At 46.5% G+C, this 22,170-nt stretch overlaps 1 protein-coding gene and 1 pseudogene across 1 annotated transcript in view; both read left to right on the top strand.

Moving 5' to 3' along the window:
* PARP8 (poly(ADP-ribose) polymerase family member 8) overlaps positions 1-22,170 on the top strand; it is a 127,363-nt gene that overhangs the window by 30,736 nt on the left and 74,457 nt on the right. The gene's annotated exons all lie outside the window — the stretch shown is intronic.
* LOC107526258 (transmembrane emp24 domain-containing protein 5 pseudogene) lies at positions 10,360-12,654 on the top strand (annotated as a pseudogene).

The following is a 22,170-nucleotide window of genomic DNA, read 5'->3' as shown; positions in this document are numbered from 1 at the left end:
GGTGATGAGGAAAAACCATGTGCTGTGCCTTAATCGCAAAGGTGGATGTCACTGGGGCCACTGCGGTATCTTTTGAAACGTAAACTCAGATTTGGTGGCTCTGAATTGGGCCAAGATGTCCCATTTTTGACCCCCACATTGGCCCCCTCTACCCTGTACCCCACTCGGGGCCTTCCCCACACTATCGTCTGTGTCCATGGGTTATGCATATATGCGTCTAAGTTCTTTGGTTACTGTCTTCCCACCCCCATGCCCCTTGCCTCTGAGACTCGTCAGTCTGTTCCATGCATCTGTGTCTCTGGATCTATTCCGTTCATCAGTTTATTTTTTCATTAGATTCTACATGTGAGTGAGATCATGTGATACTTGGCATTCTCTGTGCCTGGCTCATTTCGCTTAGCATAATACTCTCCAGGTGCACCCATGCCCTGTTTTTGATAAGGTGAGCTGGACAGACAGCCAGATTCTGCACAGTCGCAAGTAGCTGGAACATTAGAGGTTTTGGGTGCAACCAAGGCCTCACATTATCTTCTGGCCGATACATTCCTGATAGGATCGCATCACCCATTGGATAAGTGAAAGTTTCATCAACACACAGAAGGACTCCAGCATGACTCATGGGACCTGTCTTGATGGAAAATTAGGGGAATTGCATCAGACTAAATCCACAGCCATTTCTAACACCCCAACTGCGGGCATTCTGGTGAGGAAAATGAGGCTTTCAGATGTCGCGGCTGGATTAAAGTCAAGGAGAGAGTGGACTTTAGTCTTCAATCATCATGGTCCTCTCTCTACGGCACCAAGGGCCAGATGTGCCAGACCCAGCCTGCAGAAAAGAGCAGAGCACTGGTGTAGGACCGGAGAAGGCTGGTCTTTTCCTCTGTTACCACTGTGCTGAAAAACACCTTGTCCTCCTCTGGTTTGCCTCTTTAAAATTCTCTGAGAGAATAAAGCTTCTGCAGAGAAACCGAGTCCATCTGACTCCCGATTGTTCCGTAGATAACTTCACTCCCACTTGGGAGACAAGGTAATAACTTTGCACATAAAACCCTTTTCCCTTGAAGCCTCTGGCTTCCCAGCATGAATTTTTATTTTACTCTTTCTGTGGTGCAGTGGAATTGGAGACTTAATTCGATCAATTACAAGGACATAAACATAATGTGACCTAAACTCGCTACACAGTGGTTTAAGGCACGTATTTAAATTGGTAAGAATTGGAATATATGTTTGATTTTCTCTCATTTTAACTGTGTGTGTAGTCTCTTGACTTGCTTATGCTTAATAACTGAGTATTTGTGCCAGGGCATCATTTCTCAAAGTAATGTTTTCCCCTATGAATGCAGTATTAACGTAGTAATGCTAATTCAGCTACTGTTCCAGAAGGTTTTTATTGACTTCACAGAGAGGAAAGGAGAGCGAGAGAGAGGGAGGTAGGAACATCAATGAGAAGAGAGTCATCCATCGGCTGCCTCCTGCACACCCCCTGCTGGGGATCGAGCCCGCAACCTGGGCACGTGCCCTGAACTGGAATTGAACCATGACCTCCAGGGCCATAGGTCAACTCCCAGCTCGATGAGCCACACCAGCGGGGCCATCTCTCTCTTTTTTTTTTAATCTGGCAAAAGCCTTCTCCGCGGACGGTCATTACACTTAGTGACGCTCACTGTCCCTACTTGAAGCAGCTACCAGGCAGGCCTCCGGGCAGGCCTCCAGATCCATCCGACACTCGCTAAAATACTGTTTGATGATACGGGAGTTTGGGATTTCTGTATCTGTGAGACAATGGGGATCTCCCAGATTATGCGGTAGAGAGTTTTTTATAGTAGAATTTATGTTTTGAGTCTCACATTGTGTGAATACCTTCATTCTACTTTGCATGGGACTTACTGTGAAGACAGTTTGTAATCTCTGGAGTTCAGTTAACCTAACACAGGTTGAAGACCTGACAGCCCGTCCTTGTCGCCTCCTCACCCTCACTTGCCTTAGGAGAACGGTAAAGCGGAAAGCGTGTCGTGGAAGTATCTTTAATATAAACAGGAGGCGGTTATGGGGTGGGCATGAAGAGAGATTTCCTGGCAGAATTGGCAGCATTTGGTGGTGATTGGATGTGTGGGGAGAGGATGGAGGGACGTCATTCAGGTTCAAAGAAGTGTGAATTTGGTTACCTGGGGAATAAAGCCTTTCATTCTTCTTACAAAAAGAATATGCTTTTTACCTGAATTCTTTTTATAAATATTAATTTTCTTTCCCTAACATAGTTTTCATAAGTGGCATGTCATATATAAGACATTCTAATTCTGTAATTACATTACCAGATTGCATAATTTTTGAAGTGACTTTGGTTAATAAGATTGGCTGTTCTGAAATCTGGAAAATTCATGAGGTTGCTAAAGAGACAGATTTGCTGAAAAAGGGATCAGGAGGAAGGTGGTAGGAGTTTAGGTGGAACGAATATTGTTGGAACGTTTAAATTTGTAAGATTTGCTGAATTTTAAATCTTTAGGATATACTTGTTTGTTATTTGGGTCAGAAAATATTTTTAACCTTTAACATACTGATTTTTAGTTTATAGATTTAGACTACTTATTAATTCAAGACCCTGTTTAATAAAAACAGATAAATTTCAGATTGGTAGTCATATTGTAGTGTCTTCAATGCGTATATGTAAAATAATTATTTAATAATACCGGATGTGTTTCAAAGTATGGAAGGAGTGTGCCATTTGAAGAAAAATCATTGATGAATAATTGTATATTCAGAATGAAGACCCTGTATTATTATTCAGCTTAAACACACATTTTGAGTGTAGCCTACCAGAAATATATCTTTTTCATAAAGTATGGTATATATATCTACATTGAAGTCATTGGATACCTTATATCAGTTTTGTTGTGAAATTATAATATTCCACTATTTAGGTTGTTTCAGGCTGGCATAGGTACTAATTTTATCGAGCGTCTTTGTAGGTCTCTATATACTTGAACTAGATTCTCTCTTGGGTATATTTTCAAAGTGGAATTGTTGGGTTAAGATAAGCTCATGCTCAGCAAAGCTTTCTAAACTGGTTGTGTCATTATAGTCTAGGCAGAAATGTTGAAAGTTACCATTTCCCCCATTCTTGCAGGTAATTATGGTGTTAAATCATATCCCATTGTTATTTTAATTTGTATCTACTGATTATTAGTGAGTTGGAGGATTTTTAAAGTATTAAAAGTTTGGAACTTTATTTCTGTGACATCTCATTCTTTTGCTTATAATTTATTGGGTTTTAAATATTTTTTAAAATTATCTTTGCCCTGGCCAGTGTGGCTCGGTTGGTTGGGTGGCGTCCGGTGCACCAGAAGGTTTCTGGTTCGATTCCACCTGCCCGTTAGTGGGCGTGCAGGAGGCAGCCAGCTGATGTTCTGCTCTCGCGGTGATGTCTCTCTTTCCCCCTCTACCTTCCTCTCTCTCTCAAAATCAATAAAAATGTTTTTAAAAATTATTTTTAAAAAATCTTTATGGGCTGCAAAACTTCTCAAGTCTGGTATCAGTTTTCTTTTATCTGAAAAATCACGTAACCCTCTTCCTGTCCACTTGGCTAAGTCTGCAGCCTTCTGATGGTAAACTCCCGACGGTTAATGTCGGAAACAAGCCCACGGTAACGATAATTTTAGTGGTTTAGATCAGGGTTTTGAGTCTGAAAGTTTCAGTGTGTTCCAGGGTCTCCATGGTCCCTTCACGGTCTTGGGCAGTCACTTAGTCCCTCCAGTTCCCACTCAGGAATAGCTTGCTGTGACACACGGGCGCACTCACACTTCACTCCGAGCTTGCAGCTGTGCCCACATAAGTGGAAGCAGTAACCGTATTATTACTACTAATAATTTTAAAAAAAGAACCAAGGATTTTCATTTTGTCAGATACCTTATGCTTTCAGAGTGCTTTTACTTAAATAAAGCTTGGTTAATCTGAGCATTTCCTAATTCATATTTCAATACTCCGTTGTGATGCCAGTAGCATAGAGATGGATTTCTGCAGTTTTCATTGACTGGTGCACATACATCTTGCTTATGAAGTCACTTCTCAAGGGTTTCATAAGTTACTCAAAAATCTGCATAACTACTTTTTCATTGGGTAGTCTTGTCTGAGTGTTAGATTTGCATATATTTATGCAGTTCACTAAATCTGTTCTTTGCAAACTGATATAAAATCTTTTTATACACATTTATAAGGGCACTTACTGATTTAATAAACCACACACTTGTCAGCCATGCGTCAGTGTAAATTGTTGTTTATATGTAGTGTAAGCATAGTTCTTTAGAAAGAGTATATAATCCATCATTTAATTAACATAGTATATAATCAGTCAATATTTACCTCCTGTGGCCCAAATCTGGCCGGAAAGAAACTTTCTTCGATACATACAAGTTGCAGTTGTTGCTCATTTGATGACTCTCCTTGAGTGTTTTTGTATTTTGCAGATGTTGTAAATTTAGATTTTTTTACTGCTCATTTCACTGTACCAAACAGACTTGACAGCAGCTTAGAATGCAGAGTCTTTTTCTCGGAGACAATCGGCCAATTCTGAAGGTTTGATTGAAATTCTTTTGTCATTAAAACTAACCTCTTCATGTCTGAATGTGCTATTTGAATGATTTTGAGGCTTAATCTTTGGGAGATATTCCAGTGACTTACAGGGACGTGTTCTGCTGCTTTTTAGGGGACAGCAGCCAAGTGTAGAGACCACACTACTTGCCTCGGTTGTCTTTCGAAAGCTGACTATATTGACGACTTCTGTTGAACTTCAAATGAAGGCTTATATTGCCCTGCTTCTGTTTGCTCTGATCTCTTGTTATCAATGGGGAGGTTTTTCTTAAAAAAAAAAAAAAAATCTGTATTCATAGAAATAAACGTGTGATTATGGAATCAGATGGCATGGTCTTACATCAACTGCATTTACCGCGTTTTAACACAATAGGCTTGAACTGCTCTGTACTGACTTAGTTTTGGACGGGCTCCGTTGAGGGCCTGTTGTGTCCGTGTTCGTCTCTCTTACATCGTGCTTCACAGCCTCTCAGTGTGGCCATTTCACGCGTTTCGGTGGCACCAGTTATCAATGTTACATTTGCTGCGACTGTACCATTATAACTCTTGTATAATTTTCCTTCTGTAACTTTTTTTTTAAGGGTTAAAATTGCCTATGAATTTTTCTGTTAGCCTTTATTTGATTGTATATTATTACTTTTCAATTCTTTTAGAACTTTTATCATGGCTTTCAACAATTTTCCCAAGTGGCCAGGCACGTCCAGTAAATGGCCAGGGACTCATCCCCCCCCCCCCCCCGCCTTCCCGACCCTAGAGACCCCCCTGGGCCCCCGGTTCTCTTGAGTCTGAACCACACCCTGTGCAGGCCTGACGCACGCGTGTGCTCTTCATCACGTGTGTTGTGTCCTCTCTCTCCTGGCCTTTACTTGCTCTGTTGAAGCGCACACTCTTTCCGCTGCCCAAGAAGAGCTGCGTTGAAGGCGGTTATTTCGGGTCTGGGCATGTCTTCAGTGTCTTTATTTGCTCTCCACGGTAATTGATTGAGACGGCGAGGGAGCCTGGGTGAGAGCTCCCTGTCCCTCACCGTTCTGAAGACGTTGCTCAGTAATCTTACCGTACCCAGAGCGCTTGGGAGTGTTTCTTACTCATTCCTTTCTCTGCAGCTTGGCTCTGCCTCTGCCTCCTGTTCTGGCTCCACCTCTGCCTCTGGCTGTGGCTGTGGCTCTGGCTGTGGCTGTGGCTCCGGCTGTGGCTGTGGCTCTGGCTGTGGCTGTGGCTCTGCTGTGGCTGTGGCTGTGGCTGTGGCTCTGGCAGTTTTGCAGAGCTTTATCCTTCAACTCCTACATTTCTCAATAATGTTGCTTGGTGTGGACTTTTCTAAGATTCACGTATTCACAGCAAGGCCTTTTTGAATGGAAGCCCCCGCCTTCTAGGAAATCACCTCCGACCTTTGACAGCATTTTGTCACTGTCTTTAACTCCTTTCTCTGAGTCTGCTGTTGAACTTCCTGTAATGGTCCTGTTTCTTATTTTCATATTTTCCATGTCTTTATGCCTGTATTTTGCTTCGTCAAGATTTCCTCATTTCTGTCATCAGCCCTTTTGCTAAACTGTTCATCGTTAGTGGCTGGTCCAGGGCCGGCTGTTTGACCCACACCTGGCCCCTGAGACGCGAGGGAGGAGTTGGCGACCGCGGCCGCAGGACGGACTCCCACGCCCCTGCATGCGGTGCTGGCTGCCCCCGCCTCGGGGCCGCGTGGGAAGTGAGCCCACAGGGAAACCAGTGTGTTCGGAGAGACAGGAGGAAGAGATGGGGAAAGCCGTGTCCTTGATGTCGTCTTGTAGCTGGTGGGTCAGACAGTTAAACCATCGTGGGTCCCTCCACCCCGTACTCCGGCATACATCTCTGTACCTTTCCTTTTTTCTTTTTCAATGAAATTTACTGGGGTGACATTGGTCAACAAGCTCGTTTAGGTTCCAAGTGAACTTTTCTATGACACAGGATCTGCATATTGCTTTGTGCTGTACTTTCCCATGTTCAGGTAACCCAGGCCCTGTCCTTAAAGTCAGTTCCCTTTGGGCGTTGGACGCTTGCAGCCAGAGTGTCGTTGGCGAAGCACGTCACCACCTTGTCTCTCGTCTCCATTCCCCGTGGCGCTTACTGCGCCTGCTGACCGCCTGTTTGCTTGTAGGCCAGTGGGTAGACCTAGGCCAGGCTGCCCGTCGGGCACTGCCCAGGCGATGCACGGTAAGCCTTCGGAGGAACAAAAATCTCGGGGGCCGTTCCATAAAACTGCTTGACCTGCTTCCCGAAGGGTCGCGTTCCTTTTCCATCTCCGACAAATATTTATGGAGCAGTACGTGTTTCCTCTTTATCAGTTTAAAGAAGAATGTTTATTAATCTTCTGTGTTCAAGATGTTTTGAATGGGTTACAAAGAGGAATAGCAGAGACCAAATTACCTTATGTCCCAAATAACAAGATTCGTGTATGCTGACCTTTGGCTGTGGCTGTTGATGCCCAGTTTGCAGGCTTCTCCCAGAGCTGTATCTCTAGGAACAGATCCTTGCCATTTAAGAAACCCCGCACTTACGGAAAGGGTCTCTTTGTCCACAGGGAGTGTATACTGGCTGGTAAAGGGGATCAAAACCGCAAAAGGAATTGTTCCCATTGCTCGGGCTCTGATGACTGTCTGCTGATGGCGGAAACAAACTAACCGGGAACATCTTAGAACCCAACAGCACAGTGATATTATGTTAATATAAGGAGATGACACATAATTATGGAAACATACAGAATGGTAACAGTTGTTAAATAGTCTTGGGCAAACCCTGTGCCAGGTGTTTAAGTCACTGCGGTGTATCATTTCCTCACTTCCCCGTTGGTGAGCCTGGGCCTCCGGGCTCTGCAGGCAGCTGAGCACAGAGAAGCCCGTCCTCGAGGCGCTCGCAGGTCGGGGCAGCTGAAGGGGCCGGCGGAGCGTGTCCTAATGTACTAGGTGGCGGAGCAGGTGAGGCCGGGGAGCTGTGGGGTGCGGGGCGGGGACCAAGTGCAGACCCGGGGCAAGGAGGAGAATAAGGTGCTTGGGCGGAAGGAATATCTGAAGTGGGAGGCGCGTTTGAAGTGGGAGGCACATAAAGTGTTTTTTGGGAAAGTTCCCACAAGGATACTGGGTTTGATATTTATCACCGTTTATGTCCACGGCATGAGATTTATGTAAAGAAACTCAGTGTGGAGATACGGGATTTATTTAGCGCTTACCTGGGGGGCTTAAGAGAGGGAGGGCAGGAGGGTTCGAGTTTTAAAAAATCTGTTAAAAATTTTTTTTATTGATTGATTTTTTTTTAACTTATTTTCTTGTTGAGAGTTTTCCAGGTGTCCCCCGCTTTCCCCCCTTTGCCCCCCTCTACCGGCTCCTGCCCCAGCCCAGGCCTTCTCCTGCCTGTGGTCTGTGTCCCCGGGCTGTGCGGACACGCACGTGAGTTCTTCGGTTAATCTCTTCCTGCCCGTGGCCGTGCCTGCTCCCTCTCCAGCAGCATCCATTCGGCCAAGATGACCACGGTGAAAAGTCCCACGTGGCCTTTATGAAGGGCCCACAGTTTCTCAGTCTTGAGGAATCTTTCCGTACGATCTTAATGGTAACGCGGTAGGCGGGAGGCCGAATGTTCCGCCACACCTGGCCAGGGTATTCGCAGTGGATAGATTTCATGTTTTTTGGACGAATTTCTATGAATGCACTTATTTCTTATGAACTGTCTCAGAGTTTACTTGTGCTTTCGTGTTGGGAGAGGGAAGAAATGACAGTGCATTATTTTGGGGGGGGGTCTGTTTCCTGGTTTTCTTAAAGACCTTGTATGGAAATGAAAGGCTGCAAATAGAGGTTATCAGAATTGGTTTTTTAATAAGGAAAAGACCAGATGATTAATCAGAATTTTTAAATGTTAATTTTTAAACAATTATTCAGACCACCACATCACAGACAGTATTAACTAGGGGAGCAAGGAAGTATGTATTAAGGGAGTATTTTAAAAACCTGGTGTTTAAATTATAATACATAGTATATTTACCTTTTAACTTACATTGGCGAAGTCTCTTTCCTGCATGTAGTTTGAAATCATCGCTATTAGGTCTTTACAGAACAGATGCGTTCAGAGCTGCCTTCTCATGGTCACGTAATGTACAATAATTCAGGCTTTTCTCATCTGCTTTTTAAAGATGAAGACTCTCTTTTTAAGTTTTTTGTTCCCAGCTTTCTAACTATCATTCTATTTCCTCTTTAACTTCCACTTGGGAAAGTCGATCTGAATGAACGAAGCTGACATTGCAGCAAGAATCTTGAATTTGTTGTGCTTTATACAATGAGTAATTCTTTCCAAACCTTTGCCGTGCTTCACAGTGATCCTATTAGACTCCGAGTTTCTACGTGGGAGCTGAAAATTGCTCACCTGAGCCTTCTGTGGAGAATCTTGTTAAATCACAAGGGTGACGTGGCGCAAAGCTTTGCAAGGGAGACAGTAATTATCTGATACAAGGTAGTTCTGATACAATAGTTGTGTCAGTAGAGTGAATACTTTTTTACTTGAGATCATCAAAGTGTTTGATGATAAATGAGCTAATGCCGGCATAACACTGAGATTCTCAGTTTAAAGGAATTTAGTAAAATATTTAGTTTCTTATTACTAGTGACTAGTGCGTTTGAATAAACGCACTGTAATTTAGCGTATTTCTGTGTTTATTCCAGTCGTTCAGCAAGTAGAGATTGCACCCCTGTTATGTTTAAGCCGCTGTTCTCAGTGTCGTGTTAATAATTGTGAAAAGGCGAGGCGGGCAGGTGAAGATCATGTTGGGCATTTTAAGACATTTGGGTTTTATTTTAACTACAGTGGAGGCCAGTGGAGGATTTTAATCAGGAAAATGGCATAATTTGTACATATGTAAATAAGTTATGTAATTTATAAATTAGATCACTGGCTTCTCTGCACATAATGGGTTGTTTGGAGAAGCAGAGGCAGTTGGCAGACTGGGTGGAGTTTTTAAGTAGAGGGACAGTGACGGGCGCCTGCCTTGGGGCGGGGGAGAGGGCGCGTGGAGCCCTGGACAGCCTCGGAACGCAGAGTCGGTAAGACTCACGGTGCAACGGGCAGACGTGTGGCCCGGTGAGGGGTGCAAGGGGATTAATCACCATTCCATAGATGTTGGCCTGAGCAAGTATTTAGATAGTAAAATCAGAGAAATCTGGGAAACAGCAGGTGTTGGGTGGGTGGGGAATCAACAGTTAGGTCAGACAGCAGTTAGGCTTTTAGTGCGGAGTTTGAGTGTGAGATCAGGAAGAAAGGATGGATTTGGAGTTTGATGAAACAGGTGACATTTAAAGTCTGGGAGTAGGTGGTGGAACATCTGTGCAGATGTGGGACATTCCGTAATTTGCTTGTCAAGCAAGAGGATGGATTCGGAGATTGAAAGCATGGAGGGGCCACAGACGCAGGAGGCCTTAGAAGCGAAGAAAAGAAAGGGTTGCAAGGAAGAGAATGTTGGTTGGGTGCCCAGTGCTGCCTAGAGTTCAGCTACGAAAGGGAGCCAGAAGGGGCTGGATGGAGGTGGCTGATCATAAACCCAAATTGATTGGGTTGGTAGGAAAATGGGAGCTAAGATGGAAATAGCAAGTATGGGCAACTCCTCCAAGAAATTTCCAATGAAGTGGAGCAGAAATAGGATGGTAGCTCAGAAAAATCATATCGAGTATGTTTGGCTGCTGGTGGAAATGATTCAAGAGGTAAGGAGAAGATGATGATGGCAGACAGGCTCCTTTCAAATGTCAGGTTGTTTGAGAACCTGCGGAGCCCTCTGTGGCCTCAGGCTCCAGGTTTCCCTGCCAACCCCCGGGAGCCCCGGGAGGAAAAGCAGAGCCTGTGTGCCAGTAACTCCCACCTCCCACCCCTTTTCCATCCCGAGGTCCCAGGCAGGGATGGGCCACAAGATCTGGCTGCCCTTCCGCTGCTCCTCCGGGCCGCTCTGCCCCCGGGGCTGCTGGGGGTGGGTGGCAGGCTTCACGAACTCCTTAGGGACTTCAGGTTGGCTCTCTGGCCACCAGAGGGGTGTTTGTGCCAGCCATGTCCCTGAAGGCCACATTCGAGATGCAGCAGGATCAGATACTGATTTCCATCTGGCTTCCCCAGAAGGAAGAGCCTTCGTTTTTGAACAGAGAAAATCAGATGGAGTTTACGCAGTAGGTAGAGACTAATGCTGGTGACCACAGGCTGTGCTCGGATAATGCATTCAGCACCGTGTCTGAGAAGATGATTTCCTCTGAACTCATCCTGGATAATATGGGGGAGCAAGAGCAGAGCAAGAGGACTGGGAGAAATACACCACGGGTGCAGGGAGGTTTCACATGGACCTGGGAGACCCCTGGAGTCCCGTCGGCAGTATCGAGTCCAGACCAAGCAGCGAGGCCCTGGCCAGACTCTGCTCAGAGCATTTGAAGCTTGCGATGGAAATATTTACAGGACAGCAACTCTGGTAGAGGCCGTTTCTGGCCTGTGGTAATTTAGTGGTAATGATGGTGGTGTCAACCATTCAGGCGCATACGCCGGAGAGTCTGCTTGAAGCCAAGAGGAAAAGTAGGAACTTAAAACTCCAAATCAGAGCCCTTGACACTGAGACTCAGTGTTACAGTCCAGGCTGTTGATAGTCTTTTCCAAAATGTTCTCCATCATTACCGCAAGTGGGAAGCAATTTTAACGTGAATGTGAAGGAAAAGCCTTCGCTTTCGCCTGCGCAAGTGATCTTATTGCTCCAGTCGTACTTAAGTGTGTAGCACACGTTTTGCAGACTAATGGTGTAATTGAGTGAAGCTGTATTAATAATAGCACTTTCCTAAGTTAAAAAAAAATTTCGCAAATGTGCCATCGGTGACTTAAATAAATGAACTGTGGCCTAAGTGCAACACCGAACAGTATTTCTAAAAGATTCTCTTGCCTGGAAGTTACTTTGTAAATGTGACAATGACAAGTTAATTGTAGAAGTTTTCAATTATAAGTTTTAAATCATCTGTGAATTACCTAATCATGGACTGAATATTTCTTTAGAAGACAAGACCCATCTGTTCTGTTTTGACATGTGCATTTCTCCTCTAATGCAAATAGAAGCGTAGCTGTGAAAAACATGTTTGTGGCACTGTTACAACCAAATACATGTCAATTTAAAATACTAGCAAAAAAGTGATAGTTTTCTAGGCATATGTTACAGTCCCCTAAGCCGACGTTGTGATAGTTCTTAAAAATGCTAAGTCATACTTAACAGAATTAGGACGAATTAGCTCTTTGAGGTAAGTAGCTAAAGGTTGCTCGGTCTCATTGGGGACGCATTCTGTCTCATCCTCAACAAAGGGTTAGGATTTTAAAATTAAATGTGAGGGAAATCATTTTGGTTTGATGTTGTTTGTCAGCAGTGTAATGTTTTAACAGGATTATTGACTTGGATACATTGTTAGTAGCAATTGTGAAGGAAATATTGCTGAAAGAATACAGGCCCAGAAAAAATAAATATCCCCATTTCTGAGTTCTTAATCAATAAAAAACTAATAAAGTCAATTAAAAAAGAATTTAGGTAAGTATCTATAATCTGACTGGTTCACCATCATGACCCAACCCAAATACAATCATGAGATAATTTCCAGTTAATTGGAAGAAACATTGCTTGGCTGTGAGCTTTATTTTTTACAACTGTTTTGTTCTGTTTTGAATTATCAACGTATTCGGTACATTTTATGAAATATAAGCCCTACTGCAGTGTAGTACTGGGTGTGCACATTTGTTAAAATTTTTATTATAACTTACATAGTGACTTTTCTGATCATTTTATTGACATTCAAGTAAGACTGGAAATCCATAGAACCCCAGGTTTGAACTCTCCATATGTGAGTCGCTAGGGTCTGTGCCGTCCTAGCTTCCTGCAGTCTGTGGAGTCGTCTTCAAATGCTGGTAATTTAGCTACATCATGAATTGAGTAGAATTTTTAGTTTATATCCATTTGTAATATTGTTTATGGCAAATACGAGCTAGAAACAATCGACTTAAATTTGAGTGTAGAACCCCTCTGTGGGTTCGTACTGTTAGAATTCTTTTTTTTTTCTTTTTAACAATAAAACAAATGTTAGTTTTGTGTATTTGTTTTTTTCATTACTTCCTTGTACTGATGCGAGCTTGAGGACTGGAATAATCCTTCAGTTAAATGCCATAAGATCTGGGACTTGGAAAGTACATTTCTCTTGATTATAGTTTAGGCTTCTTTGCTTTAGTCCAAATAACAGTTTTCTAGAGAGAATGGTTTCATTTATGACTTACACTCAGAGCGGTGCAAACAGAGATTTATTTTCCTCCCCATGCTCTTGGGAGAGCAGAAACTTATATATTTCCCCTAGTCTGAAGCTTTTTAAAAACGAGATAAATGCCGTGTCTGATCCGTGACCTTCCTTATCCGAGAAGGTGCTGTAAGTGTCCAGGAATAGTCCCTGTGACGCATGCGAACGAGGGGCCTGGAAGAGCCCTGCCTGCCCCTCCTGTTGGCCTCCCGGCGAGCAGCAGACTGGCAGCCGGTGCGGGCGCGAACCACGCATCCTTCCTGCGACACTGGTTGAGGCTTCTTTCTGCCCCTCGCCAGTGGCCCGGTGCCCCGCTGTCGCCCGAGTCCTTGCCTGGCGATGGGTTTGCTTCACCCAGCATGTGGCTTGTGCCCCCAATGTCCGACCTGGGAGTCGGCGTAACTTCTCACCACACGGCGGTGCCTTATTTAGGAAAGAAGGAATTCAGGAGTATAGAGGACGACTTTATTTTTATCTGCACAGAGGGAAAAGAGGTTGTTTGAGAAGCATGTCACCTGTCTTAACAAACAGCAAAAGTAGAGTCTGTCAGCGAAGGACTCCGTTCTCGACTGCTTCTGACGGTGTGTGACTTTGTTCGTGGTTTTTTAAACGCCGGTCCTCAGCTTCGAAATTAAAATTATGCTAACCGAGTAAGCCGCTTATCAGTCAGCAGCTTTTCGTCTTTGGTTTTCAATTGAACTTTTAAAATACTACGGTATTTAGCACCTCACTCTGATTTGCATCACCGACACGCTTGTCTGTCACGTGAATGTCAGGACGGGGTAAATCGGGTGACACGGCGCTGGTGTAAATTACACGTTCAAGTGTCGTTTCGTGTTACGCATCCTTCTTAAGCACCGTTGTGTCGTAGAATTGACAGAGTCCCTATAATTGTGTGTCTCCCAAATGAAATTTTAAAGGAAACTTACTCAGCACGTAGAGGTTTTTCATCCGGTGCGCGGTGTGGCTCAAGCTGTAGTTGTGAGCAGCCGGGGTAAATGGGAAATGAAGACCGTCCTGAGTGTGCGTGGTGAAAGTGAAAATTCTAAAAATCTAACACCGGCCAGTCATTGTAAAAAAACAAAGAAAAAGAAAGAAAGGAATTGAGAGTATAATCATCAGGGAATTATACAGTTGTGACCAACTGAAATTCATATTAAAATCTATGTATTCGGCCCTATAAGAATGTCGGTATCTTTGCATACCAGGTTTTGAAAGTGATACACAGATAAATTGATTTTGATAACTTCTTTCTCTCAAAGAGAGAATCTTGTATAATGTCTTATTATGAAAATGATAAACTTATTGTGGAACAAATAGGAAGTGCTTTTAAAACCATGGAGAAAGCATATATATATATATATATATATATACACACACACACATACATATACACACACACACACATATATATGTATATTTATATATAGTCTCTGGACATGTTCCAACAGGAATTTGGGCAGAGAACATTGTCAGCGTTTCAGTCCTTTGTTGTAGGTTTTAAGAAGAATCACATTAAGATATGTGTCCTTCATCCCTCTCAGAAGTTAAGTAGTTTAAAAGATCAAAAGGGAAATAATAAAAATAAAAATTTAAAAAAATTCCCAGCCTCCCCGGGGAAGATGGTTCCCTGGAAACGGCCGTCTTCAGAAGGGACTTTCGTCATGGGAAGTCAAGGGCTGCTCCCGACCGGTCTCAGGCAAGGGGTTGAACTTTTAAGCCATTTCACCCGCAGTGTCCTTTCCTGTCAGGTCTGACTTACAAATCGTAAATCCTCAGGCAAAACTATTTGAAAACATTCGACGCATTTCTCCTCTTGCTGGGAATCCCATCGGCAGCGGGAGGGTCATTAATGCAGGACCGTCGGCAGAAGCCGGTTGGGAAGCCTTCCCCTTGCTGCTCCAAGGCGAGCTTGGCGTCGCTTCCTTTCTGAGGGACAGCTCCTGTGTCTCCGCCAGGGCCTGGGGGCAGCATGTGCACGCGGGGGCCTAGCCCGCCTGTCGGGGAGGCTGTGTGCGTGGGGCCCCCTGTGCCCCCTGGTGTGTCCCCAGCTCTTCGGGCTCCAGGGCCCTCACACAGCCGTTGGCCGCAGTTCGCAGAAAGCCCATAACAGCGTTGGCTTAGAGGTGCGGTTTTCCCTGGGTCGTTCCCTCCCTGCTTAAGTGTTTCGGGCCAGCCGGGCCCCTCGGCTCGGCCACCCAGGCCCTTGCTCACCCCTCCTACGGGCAGCCTCAGGAGGGAGGGAGGGGCAGGAGGAGGAAGGCGGCCCCAAGGGACAGCGCCGGCCTTCTTGCGGGACGTTGTGGGTCCTGTGTGGACCAGACGGGATCAGATCATAACTCCGGGGTGCCGGGGAGGCTGGGAAGGGGTCTCCCTCCATTCAGGGCAACCGTCTTCCAAGCTAAACATCGGGTTTCTCTAGAAAAGGTGAGAATGAATGTTAGGGGCCAGGGCAGCGTTTGCAGGCCACCCATCGTGACACCTGATGCTCGAGGTCCTCTCTCGTCCTTCCCTTCCCCTCTCGTGGGACTTGGATAGTGAGGAGGTGACCTGGGTGCGCCGGGCTGGGGCCCGGAGCAGTGAGCGTGCAGTTCGCAGGGCCCCCCGCGGCAGCCCCGATCCCCGGCCCTGATCCCTTCCCCTGCGTTCGTGCTAGAGGAGCGATCCCGTGGTCTGGTTAAAGCGGTTCACCTGAGGCAGGGACATTGTTGTGCGTGAATACATTCCAGGTGGGTTCCCTGCAGTCCTGCATCCCCACCCCGTGCGAGGAGCTGTTCAGCGCAGTCTCCCGGCTCCCAGGAGAAAGCCCCCTCGCAGTATAGTTTTCGTTAGGTGGCAGCCGTGGGGACCTCTGTTCTAGAAAACACGCCATCTAAACACCCGTGGGTGCGGGAGACTCCAGATGTTTTTCGAGGCCGCGTTAGCTTTTGCAGTGCGCACGCCCAGTGGGTGGCTCCTTGGAGTGGAGCGTTGGCCAGGCCTCTGGGAAGCATTAAGCGACCGTGGCCGTGGCCGCACATTCGGTCATTCATCTCAGAGGCCAGGACTGACCTTCCTGAGAGAGAGCGTCCGGTTCGCTGAACCCCCTCCCGTCGCCTCTGCGTTCCAGAAGTCAAGCAGCCGTGACCCCCTGACGGACCCGCTGTCCCCCTCCCGTCTGCGGCCGATTCCTTCAGAGGGGAGGACAGCAGGCGGAACAGCCTGTGCTTGTGGGAAGGAGGTTGAATAGTCTGTGGCGGGCGGAGCCCGTATCGTCGCCTGTAACTGTTTAAGATTTTTTTTTAACACAACAGTGTCTTACTTAGCAGTAAAGGAGGAGTGAATTTGTCTGGCCGACCTAGCTCAGCGGTTGAGCATCGGCCTAGGATCCAAGAGATCGCAGTTCAGTTCCCGGTCAGGGCACATGCCCGGGTTGCAGGTTCGATCCCCAGTGGGGGGCGTGCAGGAGGCGGCCGATCAGTGACTCTCTCATCATTGATGTTTCCATGTCTCTCTCCCTCTCCCTTCCTCCCTCTGAAATCAATTAAGATATATTGAAAGAAAGAAAGTGAATTCATAGAAAAGTGTTTCTTTAGGGGGGAAAATTTCCTATGGGTTGGTGAGAAATCAGGCCTTTGTGTGCAACATGTAATGATTTTAAAAAGCTGCTAGACCTCTATTCTGATTTTTCTCTTTTTCAGGCAGTTCTTAGGGTGTTCTTTTCTTTCCTATGCATCTTCTGTTCTCTGTATCTCCATCACGCTGGAAACATTTTGTAGCTTTGCAACAGTACCAAGGGACGTGACTGAGTAGATGAATAGGTTCTGTTTTTCAGGCCCAAGCTGTTTCCTTCTTACTGTGTCCAATTAAAATATGTTACAGTTTCCACAGTGAATGTTTCGGTGCCGTAGCTGCAGGATGGGGGACGGCTGGACTGGACAGTGTTTTGTTTTGGCGTGTGAGAGTCTTTGGGATCACTGAGATCTGCTTTAAAATTACCTACATGTCTTTATCTCGGCCATTAATTTCTAATTGAAGGCACCATCACAGAAAACTGAGGTTCGACAGTTAAGAAGAGTTTTCAAAGTAATTAAACTTTCCTATAAGCCAAGTGCATTAATAATGTTAAAAGACGCTGTGGTCTAGACTCCTGTGTGTTCACCAAACCCTTTTCCTGGGCGAACGGCTGGACTTCCCCTCCCAGGTGCGGTGACGCCCTGGAGTCCCAGGGGAGGGAATCACGTGCGTCCCCTCGAGGCTTTGTCCGAATGCACAGCCCATGTGGAGCAGAATCCCCGTCTTCTCCATACACCGTGAGATGGATAAGAAGTCCATCTCTATTGTGTTAAGCTACTGAAATCTCACTTAAGAACTGATACGAAAGAGAGTGTGCCTCTCGGACTCTTGGGCCGAGGAGTCCAGCCGTGCGCTCTGGAGGAGCTGGGATTTCGTGCACGTGGGACGTGGTCTGTCACGCAGGCCACATGCCAGCGTCTTCAAGCATGGACGTTTGTGTGCTCAAAATAAGATCCTGGGTCATATCGTCCTGCATCTTCCTCACCCTGCAAAGTGATGCGAGCCCTGTGCTCACTAGGAATGCTCAGGACAGTCCAGTATCAAGGCGGCCTTTCAGTTCACTCTGAATTGTGGATATTTCTGTGGCAGAGAACTGCTAATTGTCTTGTTTCCTTGCCAGCCTCCTGGAATGAGCTCTAGTGGGCCTGGCAACAGTCAGCAGCTATCAGGAGCCATTTGCAATAATTGACTGATTAGAGATAAGTTGTTAATTCTTGCTCAGCGTTTTCGCTTGATGAATATTAATGTGCATTTTGAAGTATGGTAATAGCTTTTCCTTTACGTGCACATATTGGTAATAAGCTAAAAATTTATTTCCCACGAGAATCAACTTTCAGATGCTTTTAACAGATAGTAATTTTTATTTTTTTAATATCATTTGTTTCTCAGATGGTTATTTTAGTAAGTCAGATTTATTTTAAAAACTTACTTCCAAGTCCTGGGCGAAGACCTGTCTTTCGAAGCTGTGAGAAGGTATTGAATTTCTCCTGTACTCTGGCCCAAGTCTTCAGTTCAGTGATTTCTCTCCTAGGAAGAGACTGTTCTCACTTTCTAGATCAAATAATGGCCTTCTCGAGACTTTGGTGATGATAACGATGCTGAGGATTATCATATATTAATTAATGTGATTAAATGTTTGGATAGCAAAAGCAGGGGCCTTTCTTTTCTGAAAATAGTGGTGGTTTGCCCTTGCAGGTTAATACTGAATTTCTCGTAGGATATCCTGGTTAGCATGAATACTAGGTCCTTGTGCTGCTGATTCTGTCACTTCCTGACTGCATGATGTTACGTAAATAAATCTCTCACCCTTTCTGTGCTCTCCTGTTCATTCCTACCTATAATGTGGAAAGTCGGGAAGCCCTTGAACGCCCTGTGACAGTGCGATCCACTGACTTTATGATTTACACATGGCAGGTAGTACCTTGACCCTTGGTGGTAATAGCCCTGTAATTAGAGGTAAGCATACTTTTTTTTTTTTTCCTCTGTTTGTTTTGTTTTTTAGAGTGTGGGGGGGGAGAGAGACCTCGATGTGAGAGAGACACCTGGATTGGCTGCCTCCTGCACACTCCCCCCCCACCGGGGCCAGGAATGAACCAGCAACCCAGGCACACGTGCCCTTCACTGGGAATCGAACCCTCAACCTCTTGGTGCGTGGGCCAGCGCCCTAACCACGGAGCCACACCAGCCAGGGCAGCAAGAATACGTTTTGGAAGATGGAAAATAACAAAAGAGAGAAGTGAATTAGAAAAATTAAAGGACACATAGGAGAAATATACATTAGTGAGGAATATTTTTGGATTTCCTCAAGCAAGTTTATTTCTATTCTTTATTAGATTTTTAAAAAAATCTTTTAAGAAGTGAGGGAGATTCTTAAACTTTTCTCAAAGAGTTTATTAGAAGCATTGAAATATTTTCTAAAATTCATGAGAAATTCAGTTTCCCTTTGACGTGGGAGATTTGGAATCCTGCAGAAGAAATTGTCCTCTGGGCCAGCATCCATCTGGGCAGTGACATTCCCGTAAATATTCCTCAAGAGCAACGGCAGAAATTCCTGAGAGCGCGATCGCCTGCTCGCATTACATGCCTCCGCTGTCTGCCCCGGGAAGGAACCAACACACACACAGCTCCGTGAATCGCATTGTACGCGTGACAATTGATTCTTTCCTTTTACCTACCTTAGCAAGCATGCAAATTGCTAACTGCTCGGCAGATTCATTTAAAACAAATTACAGCTAATCTGATGTGTTACTTTGTTTCCTTCTGAGCGACACAGTGTCTGTGTCAGAACAGCAAAGGGGGAAAATCGCTTCGGCTCTCCTTTACTGAAAACAAAGGTTCATTGGTTCAGAAATGAATCTGCCGGTGCGTGAATTGAGATTGACAAATTGACGTGCAGGTGAGTGAGCATCGCACTGTGTCCGTCGGAAACCACTGCTTGTGATCCATGGTGAAACGTTAGCTCTTTCCTCTTCTGCTCACCTGTCTACAATTTATTGTTTTGTTCATGGGAAATACAGTAATTATGTTACAGTTTTTTAAATTTTTTGGTAAAAGCAATTATGTTAAAAAATTTGCATATGATACTCTTTAATATTTTTATTATAATTGTAGTTAAAATGCGTGAACTTTTTTGGTTGGAGAAGTAGTTTAATAATACCTGTTAAATGAATTCAGTTGTTTTTCATGAGCCATTTTACATAATGCTTGTGTATGTGTGAACTAGCTAGAGGCGAATGCTGACTGATAGCTAAAGTAAGAGAAAACAATTAGTGGATTATTTACTAATTGTAAGATACTTACGCCAAGGGTCGAATGAAAGTCGTCGTCTATTCGGGTCATCGCTGGAGTCTGGGCGAGTACTGGCTGACTTGCTCCCTAATAAGAGCACACGTTCAGTCACAGGATTTCACATGTTTATTGCTAATAATGGCTGTTAATTAAAGCAGAATTCGTGGGCTCATAAAAACTAAAGGGTGATTTTTCAGCTTGCTGATTGTTTGCTCGGTGGCGGACACTTCCAGTTGTTTGCACGGCGCTGAGGCCGAGACAAGTGGTGACAGTCCAGTGAAGTTGCGGCCGCAGGAGCTCTGTTGGGCCCTGAGCCCGTGTTTCTAAACTATAACCAGCAGGCGCTTTTCAGCTGGTGTTTGTATTTCAAAACAGCACTGCTGATGTTGGTCTTCCCGGTTTGTGAGCGATGCTGCTTGCATAGCTTTCCTGATTCTGCTCACAGAGGCGGGGTTCCCCCGAAGCCCGGCCACGGGGGCGCCCCTCCCGCCCGAGCCGGTGGTGGCTGAGCCACCTGCTCCAGGTCGTCTCCCTATCTCCACCCCCCCGAACTGACGGTGGGATTGCCGTGTGCGCTTTTCCCGCAGCTCTGCCTACTGCTTCAGGGCCCCCCAGCTCCTACCGCTTCCTCTTGTGCCACCCCCCTTGTCTCCTACTTAGTCGTGTGCCAGGCAGGTCGGGGCTGGAAGCTTCCCATTTCCCCGGTGGCTTTGGGAGGTACCTAAGCCTGGGAGCCTCTGATCCTCAGCTGTGCAACGATAACATCTGGTGTTTTATCGCACGGCCTCAGCAAGTGCTCGGTATACAAAAGGCGCTCAGTGAAAGCCTAGTGAATGCCCGAAGGACGGGTGAACTGTTTCATTAGCTGCCTTCCAAGCTTCCCATTTTATGAACAATGCGTTTGCTGGCCGGAGCGCCCCAGACTGGGTTCCGGAACCCGCGAGGGGAGGCTGTTCTTTCTCGTTTGCCCACGTTGCTAGCGTCACTCACCACTCGCTCTGAAGCATAGTGCGTATTGCCAGTGATGTCTCCACCTAGAACCCCCCTGGGGAAAGTCCCGCTTAATGAAGTTGGCTGGGGCACGGCCACAGCCGAGCAAGGGCCCCCACAGGTCGGGAGAACCACGACGGGGCTGTTGTGCACGTTGGTCTCACGTAGACTCGCTGACCCCCGAACGTTCCCTGAGGGGGGCAGGACCACCGAGGATTGCCTGTGCAAGCTGGTCGTTACCAGTGCAAGAGCTTGTCACCATGGGCCACCCCGTCCCCTGCTGTCCACCTCTCCCAAAGGGCAGAAGCCAGTGGAGGTGCCGGGGGAGGGAATTTACATCTGAAAATAATACAGCCTCTGTCTCCTGTGGTGTTTCCTTTGTGGAAACAACCAGAAGAGTGTGTCGTTAGGAACTTCTCTGCCATCTAAGGACAAGGTAATCCTTGCTGAGTGGTAAGGATGATATTTATAGTCAGAAGGCAAAACCACCGGGGATTTCTCGGGGCCTTTTGGGTTGGGAAGACACCCACGGGCACTCTTTGTAGTTGTGTTTTTTGTGGGTGACGGCATTGCCTTTGGTAACACCTGAGCCCCAGCTCCCCGTCAGCAGGGCTGTAGTCTTTCTAGGACCATCTCCCACTCTGGCATGAACATTTGAGTGAGTTCTTTGTGCAGAGAGCTGGAGGCACATTCGGATGTGCTGTGAGTCAGCCGTGGCTCTCCGGTGCCAGGTGCCGCCTTGTGCTGGGGTGCGCCCAGTGCCAAGCCCAGGGCTCCAGTCCCCGCTGGGCGTGGCCTCTCCAGGCCCAAGGCTGAGCTCCCCCCCCGCCCACCCCCCGGCTGGGCTTCCTCTGGGGAAGCCGAGCTCTGGTCCCCTCAAGCTGACTCCCCCTCTCTGGGCGGGTACCCCATCGGCTGCCATGGTCAGACTTTGGCACGGGTGCCTGTGGGCTGTGTTTTTAAAAAGCGAGCTACAGGTAATCTGCTTGACTTGCTGTAGGGTTGATTTCAGTTCTTTTCAACAAAACGGGTGAGGGTCGGTTGCGGTCCCCTGTGCGGCAGGCACACAGAGGGGTAGATAGAGCACAGTCCCGCCCAGGGGCGCCCGGGTCCCCGCCGAGGTTGGCAGCCATCAGACTAAAGATGAAAGGCTGGGAGGACAGGTGGTGCGTTTGAAGTCCCCCAGTTCTTTCCCCCGACTCATCTTCAGATCTCAGCCCCGACGTCGCTCTCTCTGGGCAAACCCCCCGCGCCACGGCCTCCTGAGCTCCGGCTCGCCCTGTGGTCTCCCTTCGCAGCACCTGGCGCGACTGTGTTTTCCTGTCTCTGGGCGGGATTTTCCCTGCGTTTTCCCCCAGTCGTCACCCCGAGCACCCCGCGTTCAGGGCCCGTCTGTTTCCCGTCAGCCCCCGTTTCTCCGTGCGGGACGAACGCTGGGCCGACTCTCGGTGGC

Source organism: Miniopterus natalensis, chromosome 3 (genome assembly GCF_054644295.1).
Source record: "Miniopterus natalensis isolate mMinNat1 chromosome 3, mMinNat1.hap1, whole genome shotgun sequence".
Lineage (NCBI taxonomy): Eukaryota > Metazoa > Chordata > Mammalia > Chiroptera > Miniopteridae > Miniopterus > Miniopterus natalensis.
This window is presented reverse-complemented; position numbering and strand designations above follow the sequence as displayed.